This window comes from Lemur catta, chromosome 16 (genome assembly GCF_020740605.2).
Source record: "Lemur catta isolate mLemCat1 chromosome 16, mLemCat1.pri, whole genome shotgun sequence".
Taxonomy (NCBI): domain Eukaryota; kingdom Metazoa; phylum Chordata; class Mammalia; order Primates; family Lemuridae; genus Lemur; species Lemur catta.
The window spans coordinates 20,965,189-20,978,445 of record NC_059143.1 but is presented as its reverse complement, the minus strand read 5'-3'; positions in this window follow the sequence as shown (position 1 = coordinate 20,978,445).

Here is a 13,257-nt window from a genome sequence, read left to right as displayed (position 1 = left end):
AATACACTAGATCTAAATGTCTATATGAGTAAATATCTATAACAATGTTGAAGAAAAGTATTTTCATTATGATATCTCTGTAACTTCAAAACATATAACCCACTGTATATATATACAGATACAGACAGATAGCAAAGGAAGAGGAAGAATAAAAAACACTGTCAGAATTGTTGCTGTGTCTGGAGAGAATAAACTAGTAAACCTCAGAATTCTTGCTGAATGTTTTCATCATATCTCACATTTGGACAGAAAATTTTAAGCTGTTTTATAAGTCCTCAGGCGCAGAAAATCTTATCAGGGAGCTAACGTTAAAACAAAAACTAAATTTATTTAATCTTTGCCTTTCCTGAGACTAATCCAAAAATAACCACTGAAGGAGACTCCAACAGTAGTCAATGAAATGCCACAGGATTTACATTATTACATCAACTTTCACTAGGTATCAAATTGATAAATTTACTCTATCAGTAGACAATCCTGCTTACTTTAAAGGCACATTAGCTTTGAAATGCTTAGAAACGCATTGGTTGCAAGTATAATCTAAAGTAGTTAATTTAAAGCACATTTAAAGAGTCGTGAATGTGTTTTCGTTTAATATTTGCCTTCAGTACCCTGGCAAAAGATGAGAAAGAAAGAGGAAGAAAGGCTTGGTCTCTAGTTCTCAGGCAACCAGCTTGCTCCCTGGGTCTTTGCTGTTACACTATTCTCAGCTTAGCACAGTCCACAGACTCTAATCAAAAGGAGTCCCTTGACAAATGAGAAGGGGCCTCACTTGCCTACCTCTGCTCTGCAAAAGCCTCAACTAGCAACGATCACCATTACGCATGTAAACAACCAAGGTGCTCATTTAATTAGCATTAATATGGAGCTTCCCAGTAGATGGATTTTTTTCGTGTTCACTCTGTTTACTTTTGATTGATTTTTTTAAATCTAAAAAGCCTTTTGAACCGACTACAATTTCTTCATAATCTGGCAGAACATGGAAGAACATCTAATCAGCATTTTCGTTTACATTTGGTCTAATGCCTAAAGGTGAAGAGGTGGGGTTGAAGAAAGGGGAGGCACTAGCAGTGTTCTGGTGGAAAGGAGATTTGATTATAAAGGCATTCACACAAGTGTTGTCAGAACCACAAGCTGCTGCAAGTTGATAGAGATTATCGTCAAAGACAGCATTACAGAAGCTTATCTTTCTACATATGTATTATCTCAACTTCATTCATTATCTGGCCACCATATTTGTCTGTTTAAAATTGTTGTTTTATTCCATTTAACTGTTATGCTTGTGAGTCATGAACTATGTTTAGGTTATCATTGTATCCCTTGGCATTCAATATTCGTGGGGGTAAGTGGAGAGGAAAGGAAAGGAACAGCAAGTGAAGGAGAAGAAGAGGCAAGGAATGAGTTGTTAATAAGGATATTTCATTCAATGTTGAGTTTGCTGAATTAGAAGGACCTGAGGGAGATTTAAAAGAGATGCTTAGCAGGGAGTTGGCAGTGTGTTTTGGAGCTCAGGAGAGAACAACAGCCATCTATAAAACTGAGAGCCAGAACAATAGAGGTGGAGCTGGAAATACTGGAATGAAATGGTCATCTACGAAAATTATAACATGAGAAAAGGTGTGAATTGAAAACCAAACAATTATCAGCATTTGATAGAAATTTACATGGAAAGAAGAGTGAAGAAGGTGTTAAAAAACAAAAAACCCGTCATTGTTTCATGAAAGAACAAGGGATAAAGAATGCCATACAAGTTCTCACCTTGCAAAGCAGAAAGCTACTTGAAGTTATGGTCAGAGGACAGGAAAATATTGGTGGTGGTGGTGATGGTAGACAAAAGGAAAATATAAACCTAAAATGGTGAAATTACGATGTCTTAACAAAGGACACAGGAGTGAGGAGCCACAGGGCATTAATAGAGGTAAAGTGTTTTAAGGCATGAGGCAATATGATCAGAGTGTGAAGGTAGTACCACAGAAATCCAGACAGATCATGAAGTTCACGCTGGTGATGATGGCTTTATCTACTTTTTAAAGGTTTTGACATATCTAAAAGTCATTCCAGCATGAAGAAAGCATTTCTATCTTTTTATTCTGAAGGGCATAGGAAATTCTTGTGACTAATAATATGTCATGGAAAATTGATGAATGAACAAAACACAGTTCAGGCAAATATTTTCAAAATGGGTTTATTGCAAATTATTCATAGGACTATGATTTTACTTCTATTTAATATACTAAATATATGTCATTTACATATTGATTTGTTGGTATATATAAATATATTTAATTACCTCTAACTACTGGTATGTAAAGTGTTCATGTAAAATTAACACGACAAATTGTATATGGAGGAGAATAGTGGTTTCCAAAGGTGTCCTTACTTTCAAGAAAAAATGTTCAAATCTACTATAAGCTTAACCTTGGTCAAATACTGAATTTAAACAACTACAATTATTAGAAGTAAACCAGCTGTCTTAGTCTGTTTGGGCTGCTATAACCTTAGATTGGGTAATTTATAAACAACAGAAATTTGTTTCTCACAGTTCTGGAGACTGGGAGGTCCAAGATTAAGGCACCTACAGGTTCGGTGTCTGGTGAGGGCCTGCTTTCTAGCTCATAGATGGCACCGTTTTGCTGCATCCTTACGTAGTGGAAGGATCTAGCTAACCCTCTGGACTCTCTGCCCTCATGACCTAATCACTTCCCAAAGTCCTCACCTTCTGATATCATCACATTTGGGATTAGGTTTCACAAAATGAATTTTGGAGGGGGGACACCAAGATTCAGACCTTAGTACCAATCTTAGCTAATTTTTAGTTTACCTCACCCATATTTCTCTTTTTATTTCCTTAAATATGAGTTTTCCCATACGTATTAAAAGCCAATTCTGTACTACATAGAAGTTTAAAATGATGCAGCACAATAATTCTACTCTTTCCTTGTCATCGCTACTTGTCAAAACATTAGACTATTCCCCTAATCAAAATAACACATGCAGAGTGTTCCACTGTGTTCGCTGTAACAGGCAGGGCCCTGACTGCTCACACTTCCCGGCCCCTCTGTGCCGCCCTCCCTTCCTCTTCCTGCCGCACCACACAGCGCTGCTCCGCCATTCCCAGGTGTCCTTCTCTCCCACCGGGCAAGTGTCACTCTTCATATCCTGTTGGATCTCCGGACGCAAACCCCCCACCCTGCTGCCTTTAACCAACTGTGCTGTTCACTGTACCAGAAGCGTGTGCTGCCTATTCCGTCTGCTCGTGCCAGCCCTCTCGCCGTCCCCGCTCTGGCTTCTATGCAGCAGCCCTTGTGCTCGGATGACCCCTGTGATTGCCTCCATGACTAGTGATCTTTCCTTCTTCAAATTTCTCCTCCATTGATTGTGTTTCTCTTAAAACGAAAAAGACAGGAAGAGAGGAAGGGCCCATGCCCACACTCGTACAATATGTAATGACTTGCACCATAGCTGTGTGTAGATCGTGCCTCAGTTGCACCATTGAATTAAGGAGTGGAGAGCAGAGACCATTTCCTATACATCTCTGTACCCTGAAAGGACACAGCACTGTTTACATTGCCATAGTAGATGCTTCCAGTAGCTTTTTTTTTTGTCACATTTCTAAACATGGGATGATTGACAGGCAAATTTTCTTATACTTTTTGTTCATGACACATTTACTTTATTTATAAATCATGAACTGAATTCATGTATTAAGTACGTATTGAGCATCTACTCCTTGGCAGTAATGCTTTGCATTGGGGGACGTAAAACCGAAAGAGGTAATGTGAGGTGGGTTGTGATCGAAGTATTGAAGAGTTCTAGGGCCACCAGGGGACAGGTACATAAATCAGACTAAGAATTTAGGTGACTCTCTAAACCAAACTGCATCAAAAGCGTAGCATATGCTCAGAACTAGCATCAGAGATTCATACAAATTATTGCATGGTTTACTATTTGTTCCTTTACTATATTCCTAATAATGATGTAATTTATTTAGTTTGGTTGAAACAATAGTCTTAACTTTATACTTCTAGAAAAATCTCATTTTTTTTCTTTAACAGGAAGATTTCTGCCTATACAAAAAATACATACTATGATCTGGCTTTGATTATGGTTTGAAACTTTTTAATATGCATTTTTACTTTTTGCAGTAGCTATTTTCTAAAGTAAACAAAAAAAAATCAATGCTAAGAATACTTGAATTAAAGCTATTTATAGTATGGCAACTAAAAATTGAAGTTAGCTAATACAAGATTAATGCATGTTAATCTGCCAAATTTTAATGCCTTATTTATCTTAAAATCAAAACAGTAGAATGTGTGCATATTTTTAAAATTGGCATTAAACAATTTTTACAGTACATTACAACTTTTATGACAAAGATATGTGAAGTTTATAGTTTTTTGCAAAAAATGATTCTTAGAAGAGAGACAAAATGGTGATGATAGAAATATCTGGTAGTATGCTACATGAGAAAAAGTTTAATCCATCAACACTTCATTTATGTTCTTTTATTCTCAAATTATTCTAAAGTTAAATACTAAGTACTTGTGTATGTAAACTGCTCAAGGGTTGACAAGACAAATGCCAGGTGTCATTAACCCAATAGTGGATGAGGAAACAGAGACTGACCTCTACAAGTTCATAAAGTTAACAAATTATGGAGCTGATACAGAAATTATGTCTTTAATTGCATATAAAATAAACTTCTAAGATTCTTACAACCCTGATAACAGCCTTAACTCAAAATGCTTTCTTAATTTCATAGTGTTTATGTAGAAAGACCAATAAATGTCACTTAGGACAAATAATAGACATTCTTTTCACTGATCTGTATTCAGCAAGCCCAAGCCTCTTCCAGCTGAGTAGCTTTCTTGTCACCAATTTATTTTGAGGGACTCTATGTATATAGTATGACCCACAGGATAAGGTTCTGGCTACAGAAGTAGGGTAGACAATTAAAAAAAAAAAAAAAAAAAACCCTACCAGAGATTGTTCAAGATAATAATGTTGAAAGTTGAAGGTGAACTCTTCAGGTTTCTTATAAAAGTAAAAACAGAGCATTTAGGGCAGAACTGTAGTAAACCATAATTTTATTAATAAGATAGATGGTATTCAGGATAGTGATAGCATTGAAAGAAAGATATTGGAGAGGGAACAATGAATTTTTCTTCTGAAATAATCTGTTCTTGGTCAATAGAATGCGTTAACTTAGAATGTATAGTTATATGGAATGGTTTCCGGGGTGTCTTATGGGGATTGTAATGAAGTGGCTGTAGCTTAGATAAAATAGGCAACTTAGTTATTTACAAGACAGTTAGACTAATCTTAGAAGCCCTTTCCAGGCTCTATGATCTAACAGTTATTTTATTGTTATAGTGGTTATTTATTAAGCGTGACTATATAAAAGGGCAAGATATTTGTGAGAGATACAAATTTGTACAATAAATGTGCTCACAATTTAATGAGGATGACCTTACATGAAACAAAGGGAAAATAAATGTGAGCCCAAATAACCGTAAGATTAGACCATACAACTGCATGTGACTGAGGCAATCCAAAATTCTTTAGAAGTTTGCTGGAAGGACAGAGCATGGGCTAGAGAGGCCGCTTGTAGCTATCAAAAGATGACATTGGTTCTGGGCCTTTGAGGCAGGTATGGAATGATAAGATAGTAAGGTAAGAGGCAAAAAGTATAATAGGATTTAAAAATACGTCAACCATATGAATAGGTGGGAGTCATGAAATTGAGAGGATCTTAGGGAATGTATGAAAGAAAGACTGAAAATATATATTGGCACCGTATTTGAAGGTCGTTAAGGACCATGTTAAGGTGTTTGGCCTTGATTTAATAGTCATGGTTATTTGGGGAACAAGTGAAACATGATTAGAGTTATGCCTTAAGGAGAGTGGTCTGTCAGCAGAAATGGAAATTGGGTTGGGACGGAAGTAGTGCTAAAAGTGGGGAAAATACCTGGTAGTCATTACAAAACTTAAGAAGTAAAAGGTCAGAGCTTTACTTCTGAACTTTACTCTAAATGTCCTGTTGCTTAATCTCCTGCGCCTTCAGCAAATCTCTTGCAGGAGCTCCCATTTCTAAAAAAAGTAACACCTATATATAATGTCTCTATCATTTGTAGCAGAGATTCTCATTCTCAAGTGTGCACAGGAATCTGAGGATCTTTTCAAAAAGATATATTCAAGATCGCACCATCAGAAATTTGAATCAGGGGTTTTAGTATAGAATTCATGGATGTTTTAAAAATTCCCCAAGTGATTTTGATGTAGGTGACTCTGGAATCATAATATGAAAAACATTGCCTTAAAGCATTTAAGGTTTTTTAGTTTTTATTCAACTGTATCCTCCCTGGGGGGTGCCTTCCAAAATGATCCAATTACAAAATGTTCTCAATTATTGAACTTCCGATGTACTGTATTTAAAAGGAAAGTAAGCAAAAGTTGATTGTAATATTAACAAATCAGTAACTCAACCATCACATATAATAAACAAATAGGAAAATATCCATAATTTCCAAAGGTTTGGCGTTACATATAACTTCTATGCTTAAAGAAGCATTTCCTTGCCTGTGAAGGAGGGAAATAGAGACTTTTCTGTCATTTTCCTCCTTTCATCATTCTTCTCAGAAAAATGTAAATCCTGGATGTAAGATTTGGAATTGGATGGTGTACACTTGGCCACAAAAGGATTGAATGCTTTCTGTGCTTAATTTTAAAACTAGACTAACAAGAAACACCGCTCCTCACCCCACTAAATCTTGGCTGACCCCACCTAATTCACATACACATACATACACACACACACACATACATGGGCACATACACACACACCACACAATTCACTTGCAGTGGACACTCAGTTTCAGGCCAGAATGCCTCTGCTTCTGTGTGCTTTGCTTCCTTCAGTGTACACTTGTTCTGGAGGAATGTCCTTGGACTACCAGAGTTGCTTTACCCACAAGCACAAGGAGCCACAGGTGCCTGGGAGTTTAGGTCCCTCCATGCTAGCTCATAGCGAATGACTGACTGATGCTAAATTAGAAAAGTTTAGCCCTCTTGACTGAACTTGGGAGAAGTTCTGAGGCCTGATCTACACTCTGAAGCTTCCCTGTGGGATCAGGCTGAGACTGACACTTTGCCTGAAATATCACCTTTGCTTGGCTTCTTCCCATTTCAGGTCCTGCTGTCTCCATTCAGATAGGGGTTTCTCCTGGGAGCACTTTCTTAATAAATAGCATGGAGCTAATTCCTTATCTTACTTAGGGCATGATTCTAATGAACCCAGCCCAAGGTACAATGTTAATCTTGCTTTTAACTAATGTCCCCTTCAGGAGAAAAAAGATAAATAAATGTTTATCAACATTTTGGTGTTTTTCTGTAAATGAGAAAGTCTTAGAGAGAGTCTCTCATTCTACATTGAAAGAGCTAGGATTTATTAGGAAGTTTGAATAGAGAAGGTATGTTATTCTACTTACTTACCCACAGATTGCTTTCACCAGATACAAAATCCTCCCATTATTTACTCTTATGGTTTAATATTAAATACAGACTTAGCATTCATGCAACATGTTGCCAATTAAACCAGCAAATGCCTTAATATTTTTAATTTGTCAGTCTCATTTATTTATCCTAGAAGAGTTGCAATTCAGGACACAGGCACATTTAAAAAGGGAGATGATAGCAGAGTCAGGTGATGGTTACAATTAATTTTGTCTGCAAACTTTCTTTTTATTCAACATGGAACAAATGCAAAAGTTTCAGAGATGTCTCATCAAAACTTGGTAGGAGGCTTTTGGATCAAACTCCTACAGGTTATCTTCTGATTTTAGTGATCATAATATACTTAAATCAAGCCCTGTCCATAGTATAAATGCATTTCTCAGGAAAGCTGTCTGATTAAACGTAACAATCATAAATTTTAGAAGTATATATGATCAATGCAAATCTTTTAAAAAGTGAGCAATTGATTACTGTATGCTCTAAATTTCAGTTCTGTCTTTTCTCAAATACAGTCACTTTCCTCACTCAACTTCAAGTCTTATTCTAGCTAAGCCTGGTGTTGATCTCTTCCCCTACAAAAAGTACCTTAAGTACCCTTACACCTACTGCTCATCTATGTTTTTTCTGCCCACTCTACCATTTATTTCTAATTCCTGTCCCTTTCTTAGATGCTGACCTTCTGGAATTTAACTGTCATCCTTCCACTAACTTTGCTGCTAATGCCTTGCATTTACTTTCTGCCATGGCCCAAATATGTATCCAATTCAAGGCTCCACAGAATCTACCTAGTATGGGATCAGCACTCTATTCTCCCTACCCTTCACCCAGTAACCCTGTCTACCTTCTCGATAACTGTAATCTAATCAGACCTTGTACCATCGCTCACAACTCAAGACCAACATTTTCTAAAGTGAGAACTGTGGCATGGAGGTACTTGAGGATAATGACAGGTGTTATGTGAAAAGAAAAAATGTTGGGTACAGGATCCCAACATAAAATGCATTGGAGAAATGCTAGCTTAAACTAGATAAAATAGGCTATTTTAATGCAGGGCATTTTAAACTTGTAATATAATAATACACATTTTAAATCTTCAGTACATTCAAAACACCCTACAATGCACAGGACAGCTCCCCACAACAAAGAACTATTCTATAGTGAGGTGGTTGAGAAACCTTGGCCTAGCTCAAAGTCATGAAGATTTTATCTTACATTTCTCCTAAAAGTTTCATACTTTTAGTTTTTACATCTATGTCTATAACTTATTTTGAGTCCATTTTTGCTTATCTTTAGAGGTATGGGTTGCAGTTTATGTTTTTGCATATAGATATCAGTTTTTTCAACACTATTAATGAAAGGACCATACTTTCTCCCCTGAATTACCTATACACCTTTGTCAACAAAGGTATCCTATTCTTCCTATTTGCAGGACTTCCCTGAACATTTCTTGTAACACATTTGGCCTTTGTATTAATGTTTCTGAATGATTATTTCGTCTTCATTTTCAAAAAATATTTGTGCCCAGTAATGCATTCTACATTAACAGCTTTTTCATTCAGTACCTTAAAGATGTTTCTCCATTCCTTTTTTGTTAGCATTTTTTTTTTCAGTGAGAAATCTGTGTCTAATCCTCTTTTGTATTCTTCTGAACTTAATACATCTTTCCTCTAGCTACTTTTAAGATTTTTCACCTTATCACTGGTTTTAAGCAATAGGATTATGACAAGTTTGGTGTGGTTTTCTTCGTGCTTTTTGTGATGAGATTTATTGTGCTTTTGGAGCTGTGTGTATGTAGTTTTAATCAAATTTAAAAAGTTAGCCATTATTCATTCATTTTTTAAAGTATCATACATTATTTCTTCAGATTTTTTTTAACTCCCTCATTCCTCTTCAGAGACTTCAAATTGCCTATATTAGGCTGATAAAGCTGTCCTGCAACTCATTGAAGTTCTACTTAAGTTTTTTTGTCTTTTTTTTGTTCTTTCCCTTTTGAGTGGTTTCTATTGCTGTTTTCAAGTTTACTAGTCTTTTCTTCTGCAATATCTAAAATGCTATTAATCCTATTTAGTGTATTTTTCATGTCAGACATTGTAGTTCTCATCTCTAACAGTTGGATTTGGAGCATTTTGGTATCTTTCATGTCTCTACTAAACATATTCAAAATTCTTCTACCTTCTTGAATATATGAAATGCAGTCATAATAGCTATTTTAATATGCTTCTCTATTAATTGTCTCATCCATGTCAATTCTGATTAGATCTGATTGTTTAATTTTCCTCATTATGGAAAATGTTTTCTTGTGTCTTTCCATGTCTGAAAACTTTTAATTAGATAAAAGGTATTGTGATTTCACTTCACTGTGTGTGAGACTTTTTAAATGTGTGTGTGTGCGTGTGTGTGTGTGTGTGTGTGTGTATGCATGCATATACACACACAAGTTTTGTTTGGGTGGCAGATAAGCTACTTAGAATGAGTTTGATCTTTGGCTTTGTTTCTCTGCTGTGTCACCAAGAACTAGTGTAACACTTAGTATTGGGTTAATTATCCTCCTTACTGTGAGGACTCTAACAAATACACTATGAGTCATGAGGTTTTCCACTCTGGTGAGAATAGGCAAAATTCATGACCTCATCTGAGTTGTAGTGATTGTTGTCTTTAATACTTTCAGTGGTTCAGCCTCAGGTAGCTTCTACACATTCATCTGCCAATCAGTATTCATCCAAATGCTTTAAGAGGACCCCTTAGAGACTTTTAAAGTTTTCTGGTTAGAAAACTATGTCCTCTCTGAAACTCTCCCCTGGAAACTCAGGCTGCCCTGTCCTTGCCAGACTCCCAATTCTATCTTTTCAACTAAGTTAGACCGCTGACCTCAGCCTGAGTTCCCATCATGCCCCGCAGCCTTGACAGTTTCTTTAGTCAATAATCTAGATTAATTGAGCAGCTAACATGTTTTGTTTCTTGTCTCTTAGGGATTACTGTATTTTGTTACCTGATTTCCATTATCTTGAGAGCCATGGGAACCATTGTTTCTTATATTTTATCTTTTTTTAAAAGTCATTTCAGTCACAGGGTAAATTTGGTCCCTGCTACTCTACATTACTCATACATTGAAGTCCCCTTACTTAATAAGCATAATATTCTATGTAATACACCAAATTAAACATCTTGCAGAATAAAACAGTGGCTTCTCAAAAAAGCTATTTTAATGCCCATTATCATAGTATGGATAGGAGCTCAGAGAACAAAACAGTATTTATTAGATCATTAATCATCGTGAGAGTTCATGAAGCTCTTCTTGCATCTGTTTACAAAATTCATTAATGCATTTACTTAATAAATACCCCAAAGTAACACAAGTTATATTAAATTTTAAAGAATAAATAAAAACATTTTTCACTATTGATACTATAGAAAGATATTCCTATATGTGTGAATATAATGAAAAAATATGGAAAGTAATTCAAACCATCATCAGTAAAAAATTTAAATTAAGTTTAATGATTTTCTTTGTAATTTGAGCTCAACTTTTAGGTGCTCTGAATTGTGTTAGGATCAAGAGAATGTTTAGAAAGATAATAGGCAAATGTGGACTTCTTTTAACCCTCAAATAACTGAAGCTCTGAAAAAGCAAAGTATTTTAGGAACTTGATCATAAGGTCATAAAATATAAACAAGATATGTATAATCTGATTAATGTCATGGACAAAATATGATATTAACTATGCAATGGAAAAAAGGAAGAACTTGAACGTTATCTTTTGTAACACTAGAAGCCCTCCCTCAGACATAAAAAAAAGGTTTTTTGCAATATGTTGGTGAATTTACTGTCATTAAATCAAACAATTATCTGTGGTTTAGCTTCTATTAACAACAAATATGAGTTACGTACTTAAATTATTTTATTTGACATTCAGTGATCTAAGATACTGAGATTTTATCTCAGGATAGAGAACTATGTCAGATGTAACTCAAGAAAATCATACCCTTAAACACTGGACTTTATTATCTTCTACTAATTCATGACATTAACAAAAATTAGAGAGAAATTGAGATTGTCAGATATTATCTCTTTTAATTATCCTTTAAATGTATATTTTCTCTTTTAATTACCTCTTTCAGTTAGTAGCATCCCACTTACATAATTGAGATTTAGACAATTTAAAGAATTTGCTCAAGGTTAAATACCTAGTAATTACCTGAACAGTTATATAAACCTAGTTCTTTTGGCTCAGATGCCAGGTATCTTTCTTCCAAGGCATTGAGCCTCCCAACTTTTAAGAAATGGTGTATGTTTTTGAGTATAAATGTTTTACAAGAAACTTCTATGTGTTTAGTTATGTTAAGTATATACACTAACATACTCATGTATTATATGATTATCAAATATGAAAAGATAATTTTTTTAAAAAGTGATAAAATATAATTTTTAAAATTTCTCATATAGCCCCTTTCCTCTACACTAGATTTTCCTGCAAGATTCCCATTTTGTGGACCACTGCTCAGGACAATGAAGGAGCCAGCACTTGTTCAATGTCCCCTTACTGGAGTTGTGCTGTTACATATATTATCTCATGTCAACCTCATAAGAAATCTGTGAGCCAAAATGTACACCATCTTATATAAAACAATTTTTATTAGACATGAATAGAAATTTTTCAAAAAAAGAAATACAAATGGGCAACAAACATGAAAAACTGCTCAACATCACTAAGCATCAGAGAAATACAAATTAAAGCCAAAATAAGACATCGTCTTACATGAGTTAGAATGGCTATTATAAAAAGAAGAGAAACAATAACAGATGTTGGCAAGGGTATGGAGAAAAATGAAAGTTTATACACTGTCGGTGGGAGCGTAAATTAGTACGACCTCTATAGAAAACAGCATGAAGATTTATCAAAGAACTAAAAATAGAACTACCATTTGATCCAGCAATCCCATTACTTGGTATCTATCCAAAAGATAATGAAATCATTATTTCAAAAAGATACCTGCAGTCATATGTTTATTGCAACACTATTCACAAGAGCCAAGATTTGGAATCAACCTAAGTTTCCATCAACAGATGAATGGATAAAAAAAACATGGTGTGTAAATACATGTATGTATGTACACATATAGTACACATAGAGTATCTATAATATTCAGCTATAAAAAATATGAAACCATGTCATTTGCAGCAACACAGATGGAACTGGAGACTGTCATCTTAAGCGAAACAACTTGGGAACAGAAAGTCAAATACTGCACGTTCTCATTTATAAGTGGAAGCTAAATAATTTGTACACATGGACATAGAGTGGAATAAAAAATACTGGAGACTCCAAAGGATGAGAGGGTGGAAGGGAGGAGGAGGATGAGGAATTACTTAATGGGTACAATGTATATTATTTGGGTGATGGTTACACTAAAAATCCCAGATGTCATCATTATCCAATATATCCATGTAACAAACTTGCACTGTACCCCTTAAAATTAAGTAAATAAATAAGCAAACAATTTTTATTTCAGGGGGTGTTGAGATAGCCTGGTTGTCATGTTGCCAGAATTTTTATGCTGGTCCCTTCTCATCTGTGGCCTCTTCTCTCAGCTCAAAACAGACAGCAGATATGGTATACCTGTTCTCCTCTGCTGTGACCTCTTTTGCTCTATGAAAATAGGGATGAGTCCCTGGGTGGCATGCTTGGGCCCTGCTCTGGAAGCTTGACCAGGCAGGAGAGGGGGTGGTGCACTGTGAGCCTCTAA